The 24,909-nt window shown below is 44.2% G+C and overlaps 1 long non-coding RNA gene across 3 annotated transcripts; it reads right to left on the bottom strand.

Annotated features, from left to right (window-relative positions):
* Window positions 1-337: 337 nt before the first annotated feature.
* Window positions 338-23,115, bottom strand: LOC146189552 (uncharacterized). Of its 3 annotated transcripts, none has more exons than XR_014707672.1 (4): window positions 22,547-23,115; window positions 7,336-7,473; window positions 6,420-6,555; window positions 338-2,087 (listed from the first exon to the last, which is right to left on the bottom strand). It is a non-coding gene; the product is annotated as an uncharacterized LOC146189552 (long non-coding RNA). The 3 variants fall into 3 exon arrangements; XR_014707670.1 differs by lacking the exons at window positions 338-2,087; window positions 22,547-23,115 and adding exons at window positions 12,723-13,714; window positions 17,599-17,773 and having other exon boundaries at window positions 3,052-6,555; XR_014707671.1 differs by lacking the exon at window positions 338-2,087 and having other exon boundaries at window positions 3,052-6,555.
* Between the last annotated feature and the right edge of the window lie 1,794 nt (window positions 23,116-24,909).

Here is a 24,909-nt window from a genome sequence, read left to right as displayed (position 1 = left end):
TCGACAACACGAAGAATCAATGCATAATTCCTCAGGTAGAAAAGCCGAAGATCTGTTGCGTTCATGTAGTTCCAGTCCAAACATTTCTGGCGATGTAGCTTCTTGTGTCGACTTGCAATATATGAATACGTTTGTGTCTGTTTAGTGGCATACCTTTCGAAACTCATTCTATGGCATGAAATAGGTAGAAAAAGCATAGAACTTGTGAGGACCAAACGCCGCCTTGATTGAACCACATCAAGTGTTGAAAACCCAAATCGAATGAAAAGAGCCCTGACTAAATGGACGTGGCCGCCGAACTTTTGCTGTCAGCACCTTGTATTCATAGTATGGCATCTGCATTCTCCGTTTCATCGACACTGCCGCAGCAAAGGACTCCAGGATGAAATGCGAAAAGCTCTTCTGCGGTATCAACAGCATACCATTTGATTGAAGTTGTGTTATTGTATGTCATCGAAGTATGCGGAGAAGGATTGAGATTCTCGTGACGAGCAAATTAAACGAGCTCGAAAACACGAAGAATCAATGCATAATTCCACAGGTTGAAAAGCTGAAGATGTTTCGCGTTCATGTAGTTCCAGTCCAAACATTTCTGGCGATATAGCTTGTGTCGACTTGCAATATATGAATGCGTTTGTGACTATGTAGCTGAATTCTTTTCGGCAACTAGTTCTCTGGCATGCCACGATGCCTAGCATAGGCACAGGAATATTGAGGACAGACTGACGACGCTATTGACACACTTCAGATGATGAAAACCCAAATTGAACCCTCACAAAAGGAAGTACATGGTCGTCGAACATTGGTCTCATCTCCTTGAATTTCCAGTTTGGGATCTTTGCATTCCCCGTTTCATCGACACTGCCGCAGCAAAGGACTCCAGGATAAAATGCGAAGAGCTCTTCTGCTGTATCAACAGCATACCATCTGATTGAAGATTCGTTATCACATGTCATCGCAGTATGCCGAGTTGTATTCGGATTCTCGTGACGAGCAAATTAAACGACCTCGAAAACACGAAGAATCAATGCATAATTCCTCAGGTTGAAAAGCCGAAGATCTGTTGCTTTCATGTAGTTCCAGTCCAACGATTTCTGGCGTTGTAGCTTCTTGTGTCGCCTTGCACTATATGAATACGTTTGTGACTGTATAGCGGACTTTTTTTCGGCACCTAGTTCTCTGCATTGCCACGATACCTAGCAAATGCACAGGAATTGTGAGGACCGACTGACGCCGCTATTGACACACTTCAAATGATGAAAACACAAATCGAACGCGAAAAGGAGTACATGATCGTCGAACGTTTGGTCTCATCTCCTTGAATTTCCAGTTTTAGATCCTTGCATTCCCCGTTTCATCGACACTGCCGCAGTAAAGGAACTCAGGACAAAATGCGAAGAGCTCTTCTGCTGTATTAACAGCATACCATCTGATTGAAGATGCGTTATCGCATGTTGTCGCAGTATGCAGAGAAGGCTTCCAATTCTCGTGAAGAGCAAAGTAAACGAGCTCGAAAACGTGAGGAATCAATGCATAATTCGTCAGGTAGAAAAGCGCAGGATCTGCGTTCACGTAGTCTTCGGCATTCTCGAAAAGGTCGCCATGGAAGAATCTTGGATATGTGGTGAGTAGGCGACGCGGGGTGGGTATTGAACCTACAGCGACTGGTAGACCACAAGCTTTGGTGGCCGTTGTGAGTGGCATTCCGTCAGAGAAAGGGCTAAGTTGCGGAGCGAACTCAAACAACTAAGACAGAAAACCTTGACGGCAGCTGCTATTATGCCTGCACTCTCTTCTCTTTCATCAAGGGCAAAAAGTATAGATCTTTCCGGCAGCTGCACCAATTTGTCATTGGTAAAAATAGCGTAATAACAACTGTTTGGGCATCCTCATTGCACACATGCACATTCACACAACTGTCTTCTTACAAAGTATCAACACCGGTGCCGACTAAACACGCCACTGACACAACTAAGTCATGCAATACATGGGGAAATATGCACGATCAATGTAGTTGATCATGCATGAGGTCTGGCACATCGTAGTATTCCCTGCCGACAGCACTGGCTCTAGTGGAGAAAGGATACCTGCAAACAAAGCACCCGAGAGTGCACGCAGTTTTGAAACATCCAACACAATAACCAGGTTACTGCAACGAATGGTAAAAGAGGCAGGTAAAGTGGAACAAAACGGCCGGATACACAGGAGGTCCTCTTGTATGCATGAGGGTGCTTGACTGCATGACACAATAAGAGTACAGAAATAAAGGCTGCTTGCAACCGAGGCTTTAAGGGAAGCTGAAACACGTCTTTATAGTGTTTTGTCCACTGAACAAGACTATCGTGGCTAAAAATGGCAGAAATAAACGCAAACGACACTTTTTACAAGAAAACGAGCCCAAGCGCGTCCGCCCTCCAAACAAACGCCGCTGTTGTCCGTGATAGGCCGGGCCCATCATGACGTCATTCTCGGTATACCAAGCCGAAGCCGGCGATGTTGCTGCGTGCGCGCTGCTTCAGATGACTTCACAGCCCGATTTAAAATCTCATTGACCATTCGAACAATGTAAAACAGCTTGGACACTTACTGTAAATGTTAAAGCAACCAACAGTTCCAAAAAACGGTGCTGCGAAAAACGCTGGCGAGTAAGTCGACAGCGAAACTTTGTCTATCTATTCTCCTCTGCCTCAGCTTTCAAAATCATTAAAACGTGCTGCGTAATTTTGTTGCACTAGTAATAACGGCCACTTCAATAAGGCCCTTATGCAAGGCTCTGGCACCACGCAGATATGAAGATTCTAGGGCATTTGTGAATAGCCCAGGATATTTAAATTTTGGCATAATATTGTAACAGGAAGAAATACATTTACAAAAAAGGATTAAATGCATATGCATTGAGAGACGGCCAAGGAGCCAGACATTGAGGGCCCAGCGTTCGACGCACTTCTCACCTTCCACAAAGGAGCGCGCGACTTCGTCCCGAACGTTTTCCAGCAGTAGCATTATTGCATATAGTCATTTCTTGTCTCGACGTTGCACAGTAGCGGTGACAGACAAAGCAGTGAATGATTCGGAATCAGTTTTGTACGCTTAAAGTTCCTGATGCGAGGCGGCATTGGACCGCACACAAACGTTTCTCGCAATCACCATAACGCGGATTACACAGAAAGACGATAAAGTTCGATGAAAATGCAACGTATTCCAAGTAATTTTAGTGGAATGGAAAAATTGTGAAGGGCATAGAAAACTGCCTCATTAAAACGGTGTTTCTGGGCTGCGTTCATTTATTCGAATGATTCGAGAGCGCATATTTTCATTCCTGTACACAGTTTCTTCCATGTAGTCCCGGCTATGCGTGTTATCCCGTGTTATTAGCAACTTGTAGTGACGCGAGCAAGGAAAGGGCAGATAAAATAGCGAAGCTTCAGTGCACATGCGTTGAACAGCTACCCGAGAGGTACCACTGTTTTGAACTCTGGCGGTGTGAAGACGCGAAAACGAGTTCTCACTGCGCCGCCTCTTTTAACGAACGTCTGGGGTGAGCATACCCCAGCACTCATGACCGCTCCGGTGACCATATCATCTCAAAATTGACGTCCTCAGTTGCGTCGGTATCTTTTCTGTACAGTTGGGCATCTTTTAAATACCTTAAATTCAATCCTGCTTGCATTTTCTACGCTTAGCGGGCAAGAATTCGAATCTACAACAATTGCAAATTCTTCTGTAAGCGTCTTATTGGACTGGCCGTAACTACTAGCGCATCAATATTATGCAATATGTTTTTAATAATATTGAATGTTAACGCGAAGGAGAATACCTAGACAAAGTTTAGAAGGTATCAAAAATGGGATTTTTTTTTTCTGTCCCCAGAAAGTTTTATTGTTATGATGAAGGTGATTGCGAAGAACGTCTGTGCGCTGCCCGATGATACAGCGCATCATGAACTATACGCGTACAAAACTAATTCTGAATCATTCACTGCTGTGTCTTTCACTACTAATTTACAATGTCGAAACAAAAGATGACTAGATGCAATATTGTTACGGGTGGAGAACGATAAGGTTGAAGTGGCGCGCTCGTTTGTGGAAGGTGAAGATAAGTGCGTCGAATGCTGGGGCCACATTTGCCTGGCTCCTTGGGTGTCTCTCAATGTATATATCTTTAATCCTCTTTTGTAAATATATTTCTTCCTGACACAATATTATGCCAAATTTTAAAAATCGTGGGCTATTCACAAATGCCCTAGAATCTTGATATCTGCGTGGTGCCAGTGCCTTGCACAAGGGCCTTATTGAAGTTGCCGTAATTACTAGTGCAACAAAATTATATATGTTTTATATGATTTTGAAAGTTGAGGCAGAGGAGAATAGATGGACAAAGTTTAAAATATATAATTTTTTTTAATTGTCCTCAGAAATTTTTATTGTTGGCTGTTTTCTTGAAATTAGCGATATTGTATCTCTCTATTGAAACGTTATATAATAATAAGCTTTAGCTTTTTGATAGATAACTATGCTGAGAACAAAGGGTCAAATTATTGCTGTTCTGCCATAAATATTTATTGAAATAAAGCACTGCAAAGTAGGTAAAATGTTAAGCAAACATTTACTGCATAAAAATAAAAACATGCATGAATTTAGTCAGACACTTTTCAGCTATCTAACATTAACATATTTGTATAATTCATAACCAAAGTTCGTCAAAACAGCAGAGAAGATAAGCGCAGCACTCCAGCCCTTCGTCGTTATTAATTCCCTGTGCCCCGAAAAATGTTTTGGCAGCAAAACCAATCGCAGCACTCTTCTTTGCAGTCATCAGACAACAATGTATAAAATTTTGCAAGAAATATAAAAGGTCGACCAACCATCGTTTGTTCGATCTTACGTGGAAACACCCTATTAATTTCTCATTGGCGCTAGAGCAGACGACGCTTGGGAATTGAGCAGCGCTGTAGTAAACGAGCTACTCATACAACTGCCTACTGTAAATCACTGTCTCATACTGAAATGAAGATATCGTTAATTACGACGCCGCCTTAGCAAAGGAGCTAATGTATACAAGACACTCGGATGAGCCGCTACGCAGCTGTGAAGAGAAATTTGCTTGTATCGCAGTTATTACTCCAACCCGCATCTCGCTGTGGGTCAGCGATCCACAATAAGGATTAATTTTTTTTTTTTTACATTCCGTTATTCCTGGGCTTATTATTTAAGATAGCAATAACTCTAAGCACGCTTTCTTGACGCTAGCGCAAGGGATCGACGGACAGCTTGCGGGAGGCGTGGCATGTGGAGGCAGTGCTGCCTTCGGACGATGCTTGAGTGTACCGCTGCCGCGCGAGCAGCACGGCATTCCACTCACTGCGTTATAAATGACTACTGAAAATGCAGCTTCATTCTACCAATCACATATCGTTTGCTGTGCCTAACTGGTAACTGTTGACTAGCCGTGAACGGCAGCGAGCTGTGCAACAGTAAGCCACGAATCGCGTATTAAGTTTAGTCTCCTCTGTTAAGAGCAACGACGTAAAAACCAGCCGTGCAAAAACGGTATTAACCTAATTAGGTGCGGGAACAATGGCAGGACGGCATGCGGACTTAGTTGCGCTGATTTAATTAGAATCCCGAGTGGCCGCAATCGCTACCGAGAATCGATTATCGTCATCGACAATCATCAGTGCAAAGCACAGCTTATTCCAGAGAATAATCATATTTTTTCTTTCCTTTTCATGACAGAGACCCACTGCGCTGAAAGCTTATTCTGGAAAACTACAAAGCACCACGTCACCTTGACCACCAATGGTTAGCACAAGGGAAAGCCTCGCTGATAGGCACTAGTCGCTTCACGCACTTACAATGCTTTCTGACACGAGGAAAGTATTTTTTGAACATCGGACGACGTTTATTTTACAACTGAGAAAAATAGGCTCACTATATAGTCGGAGAGCGTCGAGAAGCGCGGCGCCGCACTCCGCAACAGCCGCGTATCTGCTGGTTGACCTCGTCGAATCTGAACACGCGGAAACTTCAGCGCAGAACCGAACTGTAAACAAACGGCACCAGCAGCAGATTGCGCTGACCTGTCGATCACTAAAGCGTACGTGGGATGGAGAGAAGCATGCAAAACGCGCGTCCGACCTAGCCGACCGGCAGGCATGCCGTGATTCGCGTCACATTCGCCCTTTCCCCAGTTTCGGCGATGGCATGGCCGTGGCGTGTTTTTAACAAGCGTTCGTTTTTCTTTTTTTTTTGTCTACATAATTTACAATAAATTGACGCACATTATTAACGAGACCCCTTCTTTCCAACCACCGATTTTTATGCAATACGAAAACCGTTTCAGCTTCCCTTAAAGTACACATCTGCCGTACATATGATGTGGCAAGCCTGGTTTAAAATGATTTCGGTTGCACTCCTCACTTGGTATAGAAACTGCGATGGGTTCCAAGCGCCTCTGAAGAATGACAAATGTGGCAGAAGCTTGCCAGCGCATCAGGTGTGAGCACGAACGACGGGCCCCCGGTGCCATGTGCAGTCAGAACCGAAGCCCACGCATCTGTAATAACAACACAGATTTAAGCTAGTTGGTCCATCTTCGATATTTTACCGGCGCGGCGACAGGGGACGAGGAACAAGAAGAGACGACAAGACAAGCGCTCGGACTAACAACTGAAGGTTTAATGAAACATACAAGGAAATATATTCTCACATGACAACCAGAAGCCCATGCGCTATCCCCTCCCATGAAAAAACCAAAACATACAGCTATGGATCCAAATATGACAGTTCACAATCACTGATAATTACTGAAGGTGTGCTAACGCACGTGTCACTATTTTTATGGATGTGATAGGCTTCACTGAGTTCTCTGGTCAATTTGTTTTGATTCCTGAAAATAATCTTAGCTTTATCAATGATCGGAATGCATGCATCGAAGGTGTCGAAAAACGCATGCACTCCTATCCTTGATAAAGCGAAGATTATTTTCAGGAATCAAAACAAATTGACCAGAGAACTCAGTGAAGCCTATCACATCCATAAAAATAGTGACACGTGCGTTAGCACACCTTCAGTAATTATCAGTGATTGTGAGCTGTCATATTTGGATCCATAGCTGTATGTTTTGGTTTTTTCGTGGGAGGGGATAGCGCATGGGCTTCTGGTCGTCATGTGAGAATATATTTCCTTGTTTCATTAAACCTTCAGTTGTTAGTCCGAACGCTTGTCTTGTCTCTTCTTGTTCCTCGTCCCCTGTCGCCGCGCCGGTAAAATACCTGTAATAACAAGGACAGAGCTGTAACCAGAAAACGTGAGCAAATATAATCTGAGGGCTTACTCTAGGAACGTTGAACCGACGGCCTGAAGCACTGTGGAGGTATGTCGCAGCAGGAGAAATATTCTACACAGTGTGCAACTGGTACGCGTGTGGTGTCGAAATCAGCTGGTCGCACGAATGGCGTCATGATAGGAAGGCCTGCAGCAAAAAATAAATGAAACAAAGTCTTACACATTGTAAAAACATGGCACGTGTACACCTGTCATCGGTAGCGGTGTTGCAGGAGGCGTAATAACAACGTGCAGAGGTTTGCTGTCGCCGCCATAAAGGGTTTCGAGCGGTCATGAAGAGCACTTTTCAAAAAGCTTTTACAAATTACAGGCTCCACGCAAAGATTTTAAATTTCACTCAAATACAAAGACTACCTATATACATTTCTTGAATTAGAATATCACTGCAAGAATCGTTTCGGAGTCCTTCGAGTCCCCTTAAGAGCGGAATGCGAAACGTTGGGAAGTTCCGAACATCGTTCCGTCATAAGGTTGTTCTGCGTTTTCCAACTTCCGATGCTATTTCGACACCTCCGGTGCTATTCCAACATCTACACTTGTCAAAACATGTTTAGTTGCATGTACGCAGGACGCCATAAACTTCACATCTTGTCCATCCATTTTCCTATTGCGTGATCAGCTGATGACTCATCGGTATCATTAACTATCACTATTTTATTAACTAATCTGTTGACCTCAAGTGATGAGGACTATAGCTGACCTAAAATCTCACTCAATTACCTAATCAGTCTTACTAACAAAAACTGGCACTATTATTGGCTATCACTGTCTTAGTAACTATCTATACAGGGTGTGCAAGCTAAATTTAGTGAAAGGTTAAAAAATACAACATTTGAGATAGGTCAGGAAAACCAGTTGCTAAAGCTGGCCGTCTGACGTACCACAGGCAATTTTTTGTTTCGCAATAATTATTACTGAAGACAATTTTCCTAAATTTCTAACTAGTGTTTACTTTAGGCAATAAATGTGATTTGCAAAGGTGGAGAGCACCTTAAGAACATATTCCATTTATTTGTGACAACGAACGCCTCACGCGTTTTTTCCCCTCGATCTGTAAGGAATGCGCGCGAAATACAAAAAAAAATCACGTGACTCGCATTCGCGCGCTACGACTGCGCTGCTCTGAACGATGGTTTAAGTGAACGAACCACCATCTGCTAAGCGATAAGGATTTACGACCTCGTTAAAAGCTTTTAGCAGTGGGACTCGTCCGGGATGTTTCTTGGGCGTATTAAGAAATCAAAAAAAAAAAAACAGCTGAGACGGCAGCGTCATGGCCCTGTTGCAGCGGCAGGCCGATATGTCCGCGTTAGATTCTTCGCCCGCCTCAGCCAGCCGGCGCACGTGACGGTGCACGTTGCAGTGAGCTCACCGCGCTCGCTGCAACCATCGCCAGCATATCCTCCTACCACCGGAAATCGGCTGTCGAGTCACTGCTGTCGAGTTCGTTAATGGCGCGCGAAAGCGTTAGACAAGTGTTTTTTCGCGGGCTTTCTCTCATAGAGCCCGAAAAAAAAAGAAAAGATACACGTGAGGCTTTCTTTGTCAGAAATAAATCGAATGGGGGTTTCCGAAGGTGCTCTCCAACTATGAAAATCACATTTATTGTCTAAAGTGAATATTGAAAGGTTTAGGGAGTTATCCCAATTATTAACGTTAATAACAAAAAAAAGTTGCCTGTAGTGCGCCAGACGGCTGTATTCAAGTGGTTTCCCTTGTCTAGCTCAAATGTTTTATTTTTTAACCCTTGGCCAAAGTTAGCTTACGGTGGTTTAGTGAGGGGGCAGGAATGCAAAGCGGCGCAGGGAGTTCTGAGGAGTGTGCTTCTGCGCAGTGAAGTTTGCTTTCCTCGTTGTAAGCGTACAGAGTACGTGCGGTGCTGGGAATATGTTGCTCGCTTGCAGTACCTGCGCGTGAGTTATTCGCAAACGCCCAACACATGCAGTGGCGGAAAAGAAAAAACAACTACCACATCTGATAAAAAGGGCGGTTGTATACATTGAAGCTTGGAGTCAAAACCTGGCAAATTAGACAAAACGCTGCTTAGCTGATGCATGAATAATTTTAACGTCTCTATAGCCGTATCACATAGCTGGCGCGAAAATTAGCAGGACACGTGTGCTCCCTTATGATGTGTTAGCGTTTCATAAAAAAGGTTTCTCACTTTTTCATATTTTATATTTTTATTTCATATTCTTTATGCACGAATGCTCGCCATCATTAAACATTAGCCTGGCATTCTGAGCAGAAATGCATTTTGAATGCATTTCTGCCTCTGATTATTTTATTTAACTGATCAATTATATTAATGACCTACCCAGCTCCATCTCTTCTAATATCCGCCTTTTTGCCGATGACTGTTATTTACCGTCCCATACATAACCCTACTGATAATTTGGCTCTTCAGGCCGATCTGGCAAAAGTCGAGGAATGGTGTCGAAATTGGTTATTGACCCTAAATGTTAACAAAACGGCCCTAATTACCTTCCACCGACGCCAACACTATTCTTCGTACAACTACTTACTAAACGGAACTACTATCTCCTCGGTATCTTTTTTGAAATATTTAGGTGTCACAATTTCTAGTGATCTTACATGGAATTCTCACGTTACATCCGTTACTAACGATGCTAACCGCACACTTGCCTTTCTTCGGCGTAACCTAGCTCAGGCACCTTCTTCTGTTAAACATCTAGCTTATGTAACTCTTGTAAGGCCAAAATTGGAGTACGCATGCGCATTGTGGGACCCGCATCTTCAAAACTTGATATCTACCACTGAATTAACACAAAACCGTGTAGCCAGATTTATCTTCTCTGACTATTCTCGTAATACTAGCGTCACTAATCTAAAAGCTAATGCCGGTCTCCCAAGCTTGCAAGTACGCCGTAAAATATCTAGACTTTGTTTATTTCATAAATTTTATCATGCCTTATCATCTAGCACAGCAGTCATCATGCCGATTCATTGAACATCCAGTCGCATCAGCCACACCTTCGCTGTTTATCCGCCACATTTTCAACGACAATGCACCTCAACTCATTTTTTGTAAGGACAGCCATCGACTGGAACGATCTTCCAGCTGACATCGTCACTCACTCTAACCCAAGCCATTTCAGAACCGCCATAGAAATTTTTTTTTGTTCATCTCGACAATACTGTCAAGCCTACCCCTCATGTAAAATACTCCTGGAGTCTTTGAAGTATTGGAAATAAATAAATAAATAAAATTATCAACTTTTCATTCTGAGCATTTTGACGCCTCTGAACCCCCTTTATCCAGTTTTAATTTCTATAATGATTTCAATTCTTCAATCAATCAATTTTTGATTAGCGTCATCAAGCATTGGCTTCATTCTGAGCGTCTTGACACCTTTAAACCCCCTTTTATCCAATATTTGATTTTGTTCAATTAGATTCGGTTTTGGTTTTAAAAGAGACGCAGGCTCTGAAAGGAGTCCGGAAATTTCGGCCAACTGGGGTTCATTAAAGTGTGCTGACATCGCAATGCACTCGGGCGCCCTGCTTTCGTCTACATCAAAAATCGGCGCCGTGGCCGTGATTAGATCCCGCATTCTTGGGAACAGCATGCAGGGTGCCTTATTAATTAATTGATCTATAACTCAATAAATTTAGCATCATCGAGCATTGGTTTTTCCATCTGAGTACATTGGCACCTTTGAACATTTGTTCTAGTTTTTACATTTCTTTATTTCATCATTTAATAAATAAATCAATTACAATTATTTCATTAATCTGTCATCCCCCATTACATCGCTATCAATAACCAATCACAAGAACGACAAATTATCATGATACTATGTTTTTACGCAGTCCCCAAATTCCGGCACGCGGCACCGATTAGTACTACACCTAGGCCGAAGGCTTTTCGACCGGACGAGCAGTACGAGATATCGTTGGAAAATTAGGAGGGCACTCATGCTCTACCATTGAGGGTATGACGCAATGGCATTTCGAACACTTGAACGTTTTTTTTATTCACTTTTATGTTTTTTTTTAATTCCTTTTCTTGTTGTCATACACACACACACACATACACAATGACAACCGGTATTAATTTCACTATCATTGTCTAATCTTGTAGTTAATTATATCTATTATCACTATATATATATCTTATCAATATATGCTATAAATCATTATTTACTATTAGTTTCATAGCTTATATTCATTTGCAATCCTTAATTAACACATAGCATACCATCAAGTACAATGCACACACATTAGCTCACACCAATTGAAGGCACTTCCGACACACACTCCCTTCGCTCTTTACACCACTCATGAGCCAAGAAAGGCTTTCTCCCTAAAAGTATGCGGCTGTACATTAAATAACGCATGGAAGTCGTGCACAGAGTAAACACATATAAAAGGAAGCTCACACTAGTTGGTAAACGCGCAACGTAGAACGCTTTCCGCGTGCAGATTCCAGCAGAAGCCGGCTTTTTTTCTTTTTTTACCCGCTGATTGACTTTCTTAACTTCCGTAGAAGGATGAGGTCGCGGTTTATCTTCGCAGAAGAAAGCGAATCGAAGCTGGCCGTTCACCCGCAAGCGGAGGCTGACAGCAAAGCATGACGACGCGGGGCTCACGTTCAATGACCCGCGCGTGGAGGTGGCGTCTGACAGTGCAACAAGATGGCGCCGTGACAGTGCAGACGGCGGCTGCGCGGGCTGTAGGAGAGCAAGATGGCGACGCGGGGGGAGCTCAGCAGACGGCGGCTGCGCAGGCTCGAGGAGGCCAAGATGGCGACTCGGGAAAAGCTTTCTCGTTTTCACTAGTGTGATGAGACTGCCCCCCCCCCCCCCCCTTTGCACTCTTCTTGTTAACGTCCTCTTTCAGCGTCTTCTCTTTTGCATTATACGGTAAACACAGGGGAAAACGCGAATATCGTGAGCGTGGTCGTCAACGCTACGCCACTGCGGGAATTTGCTCGCTACTGTGACGAGGCCTAACGAGGGCAAATCTGGCGGCGGCGGTGGGCCCACCAGAGGCAGAAGAATGCGACAAATCGCGGCACACGCTTCTATGCGGTAGCGAGGCGGAAATGCTTCATGCTCAGGAATGTCTAGCAAACCACGGGCAAACTGTTCCTCCACTCGACACAGTGGCCGTGTCACAAAGGGTTTTAACGGGTACTTATTGCGCGACAGAAACGGCAGTGAGCTCGTATCGCTATCATTTCTGGAAACAGCGACGAAATACAAGGCAAGGCGCGGCAAACTACTATACAAGCACCGAGCTAATTTCATGTTACATTTTTGATGGCAGAAATGCCATTAATCCAATGTAACCAGTTAATAAAGCTTCACAGACACAAGCATAACTCGCCGCGAGGCCTAAATCTACACTCACCTGGAAGCCGAAGGCATAGCTCGGACATCCCAATTCCTCGGTCGACCAGGAGTATAACTGCCTCTACAGCCTCCCGTGGCGACGAACGAAAACGACGGCAAACAACCGCCAGCGTCCAGACATCCACGAAGAGCACGGTGGTCAATAGCGCTGAAGGGAACCTGGCACGTCACGCAACGCCTGCGACGAAAGACGATCTGGCTGCCCGTGAGCCAGTCAAGCCAGTCCTCCAAGAAAAACGGGTGGCGCGCATGCGCAGTCACTCATAAAAAGTTCCAGAATGTTCTTTTTCGCTGTGATTGGTTTATTTCTTGGGGCTGCTAACACTTCCGCATCCGCTCGACTGTGCACTTGTTGGACACGTGTACACGCCGACGCCATGACGAAGCACTTCGGCGCCGTCTCCGAGCTGTCTGACCTTTTCTTTTTGTTTTGCGTCCGTCTGCGTCTGACTGAAGCGATGTTAAGATGTCTGGAATTTTTTGAACAGGGGAGATTTCAGGCCCCGCTTGCAGGCGTTTGCTTGGGCGGCGCGTTTTCGCTACCGTCATCAGTACTTTGAGGGGGAGCCGAGTGAAAGCTTTTAACCACCGTTCTTTCTTGATAACTAACCATTCCATACCAAACGTACCAGATTTTGTGCTCGACCACTTCGGACATTGTTGCAAAATATTCGTGGACCTTTATCTGACTGGCTGTAGTAATTATCCTCAATATCTTTGGCGCAAAAGTATTCCGGGTCATGTAGTAACCCTTCGAATTCCTCAGAGGAGTGCAAAACTTGGTCTTAGTATAGCATTTACACAAATCAATTGCGTTATTCCTTTTGAGAAGTTTGTAGATTGGATTGGTAAAACGTTTCTTCGGGGCCTGCAGTAGAACGCGCGCTCCGGACGGGGCCTACGTCGTCCTCTGGGCACCGGCCGCGCGGCCTGGGTCACCGCTCGCCGTGGCCGGCTCGCTGGTTCCTTGCGGGCCAGCGCCTTGATGACCTGAGTTTGTAGAGTTAAAAAATATGCATTGCGATTTTCAATTGCACAGCAAATACATTTGTAGCGCAAAGTGTTTGTCCTTTTTATTTGATTATTTTATCAAGAAATACGGTTTTTGGCGGCTTTTTTAATACTTTCGGGACATTGGCGATCATGTTCCGCCGCTTTTTTGTAAATAAGCTAATATCATGCATGTCTGGTATGTTGTTTGCTATTGTATTTGTGCGAAGTTTTTGTATTTCTAGAAAAGCGTCACGCTATATACATGGTGTTGTCAAGGAAAAGATTCATACTTAAATACATGCTGTAGCATCTTTCCGGCCTACATAGGCACCAATTGCATTTAGCTTGTGTTCCTGCATCATGCATTGCATTTGTCTGCTGTCAAAAAGCGAAATAATAAATAAATGAGCGGAAATGGGAGCAGCCATCGCGGCACCATGGCTAACGCAACTCTGCTGTATGTTCCGGAGGTTCTGGTGGCCCTGGTAACGTAATTCATGCTGACCTCACCGTGCTGCAGGACAAGCCCTGTTTTTGCTCCGTCTGCGGAATAAGAAGAATCTTCCGCTGCTTACGCATTGTTTGAATGAACGCTTCACCACACGTGTTCATCGGATCTGGGACTGCAGCTTTGCTTTGGAGCCGAAGTCTTTGCTTCGGTTCCAATTACTTAAAACCTTCGTTCAATTGTTCGTTCGATTAGGTAAAATATAGTAATCAATTATTTTCCGCTTTTTCGCGCGATCCGCGTGAAAGCTGGTATTCTGTATAATGCCATGCGCGTCATTACAGAAACAGTGAACAAAAAATTGATGACTGCTAATTTAAAGTGCGCTAGTACCGCACATCTCATGAGCTTTTTTGCATTTCTACTTTGCTGAATATATGGCTGCTGCGACCTTCGTCGAACCCGCGGCCTTGAAATCAGTAGCCGAATGCCAAATCAAGCGTGTAAGGTGCAGACTGGGAAGAATTTTGTTTGTTTAAAAATCCATTTCTGCGCGTGTTGCATCCGCATGTACTTGGGTGTTTTCCTAACGGCATAAAATGTTTTAATACGTGCTTCAGGAATCATAGCTTTATTCCTTCATAACTACATTTAATTTAAGGTGGCTTCTATTCGTTCTTTTGTTGCATACAATTACTCTTACTAACTATTACAATTACGTTCTTTATTGCAATACAATTACTAACGATGCTAACCGCACACTTTGCTTTCTTCGCCGTAACCTAGCTCAGGCACCTTCTGTTAAACATCTAGCTTATGTAACTCTTGTAAGGCTAAAATTGGAGTACGCATGCGCATTGTGGGACCCGCATCTTCAAAACTTGATATCTACCACTGAATTAACACAAAACCGTGTAGCCAGATTTATCTTCTCTGACTATTCTCGTAATACTAGCGTCACTAATCTAAAAGTTAATGCCGGTCTCCCAAGCTTACAAGTACGCTGTAAAATATCTAGACTGTATATTTCATATATTTTATCATGCCTTATCTAGCACAGCAGTCATCGTGCCGATTCATCGAACATCCAGTCGCATCAGCCACACCTTGGCTGTTTATCCGCCACATGTTGGAACGACAATGGACCTCAACTCATTTTTTGTAAGGACAGCCATCGACTGGAACAATCTTCCCGCTGACATCGTCGCTCACTCTAACCCAAGCCATTTCAGAACCGCCATTGATTTTATTTTTTTTTTTGTTAATCTTGACAATACTGTCAAGCCTACCCCTCATGTAAAATACTCCTGGAGTCTTTGAAGTATTGGAAATAAATAAATAAATAAAATTATCTTATCAACTTTTCATTCTGAGCATTTTGACGCCTCTGAACCCCCTTTATCCAGTTTTAATTTCTATAATGATTTCAATTCTTCAATCAATCAATTTTTGATTAGCCTCATCAAGCATTGGCTTCATTCTGAGCGTCTTGACACCTTTAAACCCCCTTTTATCCAATATTTGATTTTTTTTCAATTATTTCAATTAGATTCGGTTTTGGTTTTAAAAGAGACGCAAGCTCTGAACGGAGTCCGGAAATTTCGGCCAACTGGGGTTCATTAAAGTGTGCTGACATCGCAATGCACTCGGGCGCCTTGCTTTCGTCTACATCGAAAATCGGCGCCGTGGACGTGATTCGATCCCGCATCCTTGGGAACAGCATGTCGGGCGCCTTATTAATTAATCTATAACTCATTAAATTTGGCATCATCAAGCATTGGTTCTTCCATCTGAGTACATTGGCACCTTCGAACATTTGTTCTAGTTTTTACATTTCTTTATTTCATCATTTAATAAATCAATCAATTACAATTATTTCATTAATCTGCCATCCCCCATTACATCGCTATTAATAATCAATCACAAGAACGACAAATTATCTAGATACTATGTTTTTACGACCGGACGAGCAGTACGAGATATCGTTGGAAAATTAGGAGGGCACTCATGCTCTACTGTTGAGGGTATGACGCAATGGCATTTCGAACACACGCACGTTTTTTTTATTCACTTTTATGATTTTTTTATTCCTTTTCTTGTTTTCATGCACACACACACATACACAATGACAACCAGTATTAATTTCACTATCATTGTCTAATCTTGGAGTTAATTATCTCTATTATCACTATATACATCTCTTGTCAATATACGCTATAAGTCATTATTTACTATTAGTTTCATAGCTTATATTCATTTGCAATCCTTAATTAACACATAGCATACCATCAAGTACAATGCACACACATTAGCTCACACCAATTGAAGGCACTTCCGACACACACTCCCTTCGCTCTTTACACCACTCATCAGCCAAGAAGACTTTCGCCTTAAACGTCTGCGGCAGTACACGAAATAAGGCATGGAAGTCGTGCACAGAGTAAACACATAAAAACAAGCTCACACTAGTTGGTAAACGCGCAACGTAGAACGCTTTCCGCGTGCAGATTCCAGCAGAAGCCGGCTTTTTTTCTTTTTTTACCCGCTGATTGACTTTCTTAACTTCCGTAGAAGGATGAGGTCGCGTTTTATCTTCGCAGAAGAAAGCGAATCGAAGCTGGCCGTTCACCCGCAAGCGGAGGCTGACAGCAAAGCATGACGACGCGGGGCTCACGTTTAATGACCCGCGCGTGGAGGGCGTCTGACAGTGCAACAAGATGGCGCCCTGACAGTGCAGACGACGGCTGCGCGGGCTGTAGGAGAGCAAGATGGCGACGCGGGGGGAGCTCAGCAGACGGCGGCTGCGCAGGCTCGAGGAGGCCAAGATGGAGACTCGGGAAAAGCTTTCTCGTTTTCACTAGTGTGATGAAACTGCCCCCTCCCCCCCTTTGCACTCTTCTTGTTAACGTTGTCTTTCAGCATCTTCTCTTTTGCATTACACGGTAAACGCAGGGCAAAACGCGAATATCGTGAGCGTTGTCTTCAACGCTACGCCACTGCGAGAATTTGCTCGCTACTGTGACGAGGCCTAACGAGGGCAAATCTGGCGGCGGCAGTGGGCCCACCAGAGGCAGAAAAATGCGATAAATGGCGGCACACGCTTCTATGCGGTAGCGAGGCGGGAATGCTTCTTGCTCAGGAATGTCTAGCAAACCACGGGCAAACTGTTCCTCCACACGACACAGAGACCGTGTCACAAAGGCTTTTGAACGGGTACTTAGTGCGCGACAGAAACGGCAGTGAGCTCGTATCGCTATCATTTCTGGAGACAGCGACGAAATACAAGGCACGACGCGGCAAACTACTATACAAGCACTGAGCTAATTTGATGTTACATTTTTGATGGCAGAAATGCCATTAATCCAATGTAAGCAGTTAATAAAGCTTCACAGACACAAGCATAACTCGCCGCGAGGACTAAATCCACACTCACCTGGAAGCCGAAGGCATAGCTCGAAGACATCCAGGTTCCTCGGTCGACCAGGAGTATAACTGCCTCTACAGCCTCCCATGGCGACGAACAAAGACGACGGCAAACAGCCGCCAGCGCCCAAACATCCACGAAGAGCACAGTGGTCAATAGCGCTAAAGGGAACCTGGCACGTCACGCAACGCCAGCGACGAAAGATTATCTGGCTGCCCGTGAGCCAGTCCTCCAAGAAAAACGGGTGGCGCGCATGCGCAGTCACTGGTAAAACGTTCTAGAACGTTCTTTTTCGCTGTGATTGGTTTATTTCTTGGGGCTGCTAACACTTCCGCATCCGCTCGACTGTGCGCTTTTTGGACACGTGTACACGCCGAAGCCATGACGAAGCACTTCTGCGCCGCTCTCCGAGCTGTCTGACCTTTTCTTTTTGTTTTGCGTCCGTCTGCGTCTGGCTGAAGCGATGTTAAGATAACTTGAATTTTTTGAACAGGGGAGATTTCAGTGTGCGTGCCGTTCAGGCCCCGCTTGCAGGCGTTTGCTTGGGCGGCGCGTTTTCGCTACCGTCATCAGTACTTGAGGGGGAGCCGAGTGAAAGCTTTTCACCACCGTTCTTTCTTGATAACGAATCATTCCATACCAAACGTACCAGATTTTGTGCTCGACCGCTTCGGACATTGTTGCAAAATATTCGTGGACCTTTATCTGACTGGCTGTAGTAATTATCCTCAATATCTTTGGCGCAAAAGTATTCCGGGTCATGTAGTAACCCTTCGAATTTCTCAGAGGAGTGCAAAACTTGGTCTTAATATAGCATTTACACAAATCAATTGCGTTATTCCTTTTGAGAAGTTTGTAGATTGGATTGGTAAAACGTTTCTTCGGGGCCTGCAGTAGAACGCGCGCTCCGGACGGGGCCTACGTCGTCCTCTGGGCACCGGCCGCGCGGCCTGGGTCCCCGCTCGCCGTGGCCGGCTCGCTGATTCCTTGCGGGCCAGCGCCTAGATGACCTGAGTTTGTAGAATTAAAAAAATATGCATTGCGATTTTCAATTGCACAGCAAATACATTTGTAGCGCAAAGTGTTCGTCCTTTTTATTTGATTATTTTATCAAGAAATACGGTTTTAGCGGCTTTTTTAATACTTTCGAGACATTGGCGATCATGTTCCGCCGCTTTTTTGTAAATAAGCTAATATCATGCAATGCCTGGTATGTTGTTTGCTATTGTATTTGTGCGAAGTTTTTGTATTTCTAGAAAAGCGTCAGGCTATATACCTGGTCATGTCAAGGAAAAGATTTATACTTAAATACATGCTGTAGCATCTTTCCGGCCTGCATAGGCACAGACGCCTCGTCAGGCACCAATTGCATTTAGCTTGTGTTCCTGCATCAGGCATTGCATTTGTCTGCTGTCAAAAAGCGAAATAATAAATATATGAGCGGAAATGGGAGCAGCCATCGCGGCACCATGGCTAACGCAACTGTGCTGTATGTTCCGGAGGTTCTGGTGGCCCTGGTAACATCCTTCATGCTGACCTCACCGTGCTGCAGGACAAGCCCTGTTTTTGCTCCGTCTGCGGAATAAGAAGAATCTTCCGCTGCTTACGCATTGTTTGAATGAACGCATGACCACACGTGTTCATCGGATCTGGGACTGCAGCTTTGCTTTGGAGCCGAAGTCTTTGCTTCGGTTCCAATTACTTAAAACCTTCGTTCAATTGTTCGTTCGATTCGGTAAAATATAGTAATCAATTATTTTCCGCTTTTTCGCGCGATCCGCGTGAAAGCTGGTATTCTGTATAATGCCATGCGCGTCATTACAGAAAGAGTAAACAAAAAATTGATGACTGCTAATTTAAAGTGCGCTAGTACCGCACATCTCATGAGCTTTTTTGCATTTCTACTTTGCTGAATATATGGCTGCTGCGACCTTCGTCGAACCCGCGGCCTTGAAATCAGTAGCCGAATGCCAAATCAAGCGTGTAAGGTGCAGACTGGGAAGAATGTTGTTTGTTTAAAAATCCATTTCTGCGTGTGTTGCATCCGCATGTACTTGGGTGTTTTCCTAACGGCATAAAATGTTTTAATACATGCTTCAGGAATCATAGCCTTATTCTTTCATAACTACATTTAATTTAAGGTGGCTTCTATTCGTTCTTTATTGCATACAATTACTCTTACTAACTCTTACAATTACGTTCTTTATTGCAATACAATTACTAACGATGCTAACCGCATACTTTGCTTTCTTCGGCGTAACCTAGCTCAGGAACCTTCTGTTAAACATCTAGCTTATGTAACCCTTGTAAGGCTAAAATTGGAGTACGCATGCGCACTGTGGGATCCGCATCTTCAAAACTTGAATTAACACAAAACCGTGTAGCTAGATTTATCTTCTCTGACTATTCTCGTAATACTAGCGTCACTAATCTAAAAGCTAATGCCGGTCTCCCAAGCTTACAAGTACGCCGTAAAATATCTAGACTGTATATTTCATATATTTCATCATGCCTTATCTAGCACAGCAGTCATCGTGCCGATTCATCGAACATCCAGTCGCATCAGCCACACCTTGGCTGTTTATCCGCCACATGTTGGAACGACAATGCACCTCAACTCATTTTTTGTAAGGACAGCCATCGACTGGAACAATCTTCCCGCTGACATCGTCGCTCACTCTAACCCAAGCCATTTCAGAACCGCCATTGATTTTTTATTTTTTTGTTAATCTCGACAATACTGTCAAGCCTACCCCTCATGTAAAATACTCCTGGAGTCTTTGAAGTATTGGAAATAAATAAATAAATAAAATTATCTTATCAACTTTTCATTCTGAGCATTTTGACGCCTCTGAACCCCCTTTATCCAGTTTTAACTTCTATAATGATTTCAATTCTTCAATCAATCAATTTTTGATTAGCGTCATCAAGCATTGGCTTCATTCTGAGCGTCTTGACACCATTAAACCCCCTTTTATCCAATATTTGATTTTGTTCAATTATTTCAATTAGATTCGGTTTTAAAAGAGATGCAAGCTCTGAACGGAGTCCGGAAATTTCGGCCTACTGGGGTTCATTAAAGTGTGCTGACATCGCAATGCACTCGGGCGCCTTGCTTTCGTCTACATCAAAAATCGGCGCCGTGGCCGTGATTCAATCCCGCATCCTTAGAAACAGCATGTCGGGCGCCTTATTAATTATTTGATCTATAACTCATTAAATTTAGCATCATCAAGCATTGGTTTTTCCATCTGAGTACATTGGCACCTTTGAACATTTGTTCTAGTTTTTACATTTCTTTATTTCGTCATTTAATAAATAAATCAATTACAATTATTTCATTAATCTGTCATCCCCCATTACATCGCTATCAATAATCAATCACAAGAACGACAAATTATCATGATACTATGTTTTTACGCAGTCCCCAAATTCCGGCACGCGGCACCGACTAGTACTACACCTACTAGTACGACCGGACGAGCAGTACGAGATATCGTTGGAAAATTAGGAGGGCACTCATGCTCTACCGTTGAGGGTATGACGCAATGGCATTTCGAAAACACGCACGTTTTTTTTATTCACTTTTATGATTTTTTTATTCCTTTTCTTGTTTTCATGCACACACACACATACACAATGACAACCAGTATTAATTTCACTATCATTGTCTAATCTTGTAGTTAATTATATCTATTATCACTATATATATATCTTATCAATATATGCTATAAATCATTATTTACTATTAGTTTCATAGCTTATATTCATTTGCAATCCTTAATTAACACATTGCATACCATCAAGTACAATGCACACACATTAGCTCACACCAATTGAAGGCACTTTCGACACACACTCCCTTCCCTCTTTACATCACTCTTGAGCCAAGAAAGGCTTTCCCCCTAAAAGTCTGCGGCAGTACATGAAATAAGGCATGCAAGTAGTGCACAGAGTAAACACACATAAAGGCATGCTTACACTAGTTGGTAAACGCGCACCGTAGGACGTTTTCCGCGTGCCGATTCCAGCAGAAGCCGGCTTTTTTTTTTTTTACCCGCTGATTGACTTTCTTAACTTCCGCAGAAGGATGAGGTCGCGGTTTATTTTCCCAGTTTCGCGGAAGAAAGCGAATCGAAGCTGGCCCTTCACCCGCAAGCGGAGGCTGACAGCAAAGCATGACGACGCGGGGCTCACGTTCAATGACCCGTGCGTGGAGGTGGCGTCTGACAGTGCAACAAGATGGCGCCCTGACAGTGCAGACGGCGGCTGCGCGGGCTGTAGGAGAGCAAGATGGCGACGCGGGGGGAGCTCAGCAGACGGCGGCTGCGCAGGCTCGAGGAGGCCAAGATGGCGACTCGGGAAAAGCTTTCTCGTTTTCACTAGTGTGATGAGACTGCCCCCCCTTTGCACTCTTCTTGTTAACGTCCTCTTTCAGCGTCTTCTCTTTTGCATTACACGGTAAACGCAGGGCAAAACGCGAATATTGTGAGCGTTGTCGGGAACGCTACGCCACTAGGAGATTTTCTTGCTACAATGTGACGAGGCCTAACGAGTGCAAATCTGGCGGCGGCAGTAGGCCCACCAGAGGCAGAAGAATGCGATAAATGGCGGCACACGCTTCTATGCAGTAGCGAGGCGGAAATGATTCTTGCTCAGGAATGTCTAGCAAAACGCGGGCAAACTGTTCCTCCACACGACACAGTGGCCGTGTGTGTCACAAAGGCTTTTGAACGGGTACTTAGTGCGCGACAGAAACAGCAGTGAGCTCGTATCGCTATCATTTCTGGAGACAGCGACGAAATACAAGGCAAGACGCGGCAAACTACTATACAAGCACTGAGCTAATTTCATGTTACATTTTTTATGGCAGAAACGCCATTAATCCAATGTAAGCAGTTAATAAAGCTTCACAGACACAAGCATAACTCGCCGCGAGGCCTAAATCCACACTCACCTGGAAGCCGAAGGCATAGCTCGAAGACATCCCAGTTCCTCGGTCGACCAGGAGTATAACAACTGCCTTTACAGCCTCCCGTGGCAACGAACGAAGACGACGGCAAACAGCCGCCAGTGCCCAAACATCCATGAAGAGCACGGTGGTCAATAGCGCTAAAGGGAACCTGGCACGTCACGCAACGCCAGCGACGAAGGACGATCTGGCTGCCCGTGAGCCAGTCCTCCAAGAAAAACGGGTGGCGCGCATGCGCAGTCACTGATAAAACGTTCTAGAACGTTCTTTTTCGCTGTGATTGGTTTATTTCTTGGGGTTGCTAACACTTCCGCATCCGCTCGACTGTGCGCTTGTTGGACACGTGTACACGCCGAAGCCATGACGAGGCACTTCGGCGCCGCTCTCCGAGCGGTCTGACCTTTTCTTTTTGTTTTGCGTCCATCTGCGTCTGGCTGAAGCGATGTTAAGATGTCTTGAATTTTTTGAACAGGAGAGATTTCAGTGTGCGTGCCGTTCAGGCCCCGCTTGCAGGCGTTTGCTTGGGCGGCGCGTTTTCGCTACCGTCATCAGTACTTGAGGGGGAGCCGAGTGAAAGCTTCTCACCACCGTTCTTTCTTGATAACGAATCACTCCATACCAAACGTCCCAGATTTTGTGCTCGACCGCTTCGGATATGTTGCAAAATATTCGTGGACCTTTATCTGACTGGCTGTAGTAATTATCCTCAATAAGGAGTGCAAAACTTGGTCTTAGTATAGCATTTACACAAATCAATTGCGTTATTCCTTTTGAGAAGTTTGTAGATTGGATTGGTAAAACGTTTATTCGGGGCCTGCAGTACGTCGTCCTCTGGGCACCGGCCGCGCGGCCTGGGTCCCCGCTCGCCGTGGCCGGCTCGCTGGTTCCTTGCGGGCCAGCGCCTTGATGACCTGAGTTTGTAGAATTAAAAAAATATGCATTGCGATTTTCAATTGCACAGCAAATACATTTGTAGCGCAAAGTGTTTGTCCTTTTTACTTGATTATTTTATCAAGAAATACGGTTTTAGCGGCTTTTTTAATACTTTCGGGACATTGGCGATCATGTTCCGCCGCTTTTTTGTAAATAAGCTAATATCACGCAATGCCTGGTATGTTGTTTGCTATTGTATGTGTGAGAAGTATTTGTAGAAAGGCGTCACGCTATATACCTCGTCATGTCAAGGAAAAGATTCATACTTAAATACATGCTGCAGCATCTGTCCTACCTGCATAGGGACAGAAGCCTCGTCAAGCACCAACTGCATTTAGCTTATGTTCCTGCATCAGGCATTGCATTTGTCTGCTGTCAAAAAGCGAAATAATAAATAAATGAGCGGTCATGGGAGCAGCCATCGCGGCACCATGGCTAACGCAACTCTGCTGTATGTTCCGGAGGTTCTGGTGGCCCTGGTAACGTCCTTCATGCTGACCTCACCGTGCTGTCCGACAAGCCCTGTTTTTGCTCCGTCTGCGGAATAAGAAGAATCTTCCGCTGCTTACGCATTGTTTGAATGTACGCTTCACCGCACCTGTTCATCGGATCTGGGACTGCAGCTTTGCTTTGGAGCTGCTTCGGTTCCAATTACTTAAAACCTTCGTTCATTTGTTCGTTCGTTCGGTTCGGTAAAATATAGTAATCAATTATTTTCCGCTTTTCCGCGTGAATGCTGGTATTCTGTATAATGTCATGCGCGTCATTACAGAAACAGTAAACAAAAAATTGATGATTGCTAATTTAAAGTGCGCTAGTACCGCACATCACATGAGCTTTTTTGCATTTCTACTTTGCTGAATATATGGCTGCTACGGCCTTCGTCGAACCCGCGGCCTTGAAATCAGTAGCCGAATGCCAAATCAAGCGTGTGAGGTGCAGACTGGAAAGAATGCTGTTTGTTTAAAAATCCATTTCTGCGTGTGTTGCATCCGCATGTACTTGGGTGTTTTCCTAACGGCATAAAATGTTTTAATATGTGCTTCAGGAATCATAGCTTTATTCTTTCATAACTACATTTAATTTAAGGTGGCTTCTATTCGTTCTTTATTGCATACAATTACTCTTACTAACTCTTACAATTACGTTCTTTATTGCAATACAATTACTAACGATGCTAACCGCACACTTTGCTTTCTTCGGCGTAACCTAGCTCAGGCACCTTCTGTTAAACATCTAGCTTATGTAACTCTTGTAAGGCTAAAATTGGAGTACGCATGCGCATTGTGGGACCCGCATCTTCAAAACTTGATATCTACCACTGAATTAACACAAAACCTGTAAAAACAAAAACACCTTTTTGGGCATTTGTCTGATTCAAAACACCCTTACACCCTGAGTCTAGGGTGTTCGTG

The sequence above is a fragment of the Amblyomma maculatum genome, chromosome 5 (assembly GCF_055883805.1).
Source record: "Amblyomma maculatum isolate TAMU_Amacu chromosome 5, ASM5588380v1, whole genome shotgun sequence".
In the NCBI taxonomy this organism is placed as follows: domain Eukaryota; kingdom Metazoa; phylum Arthropoda; class Arachnida; order Ixodida; family Ixodidae; genus Amblyomma; species Amblyomma maculatum.
This window is presented reverse-complemented; position numbering and strand designations above follow the sequence as displayed.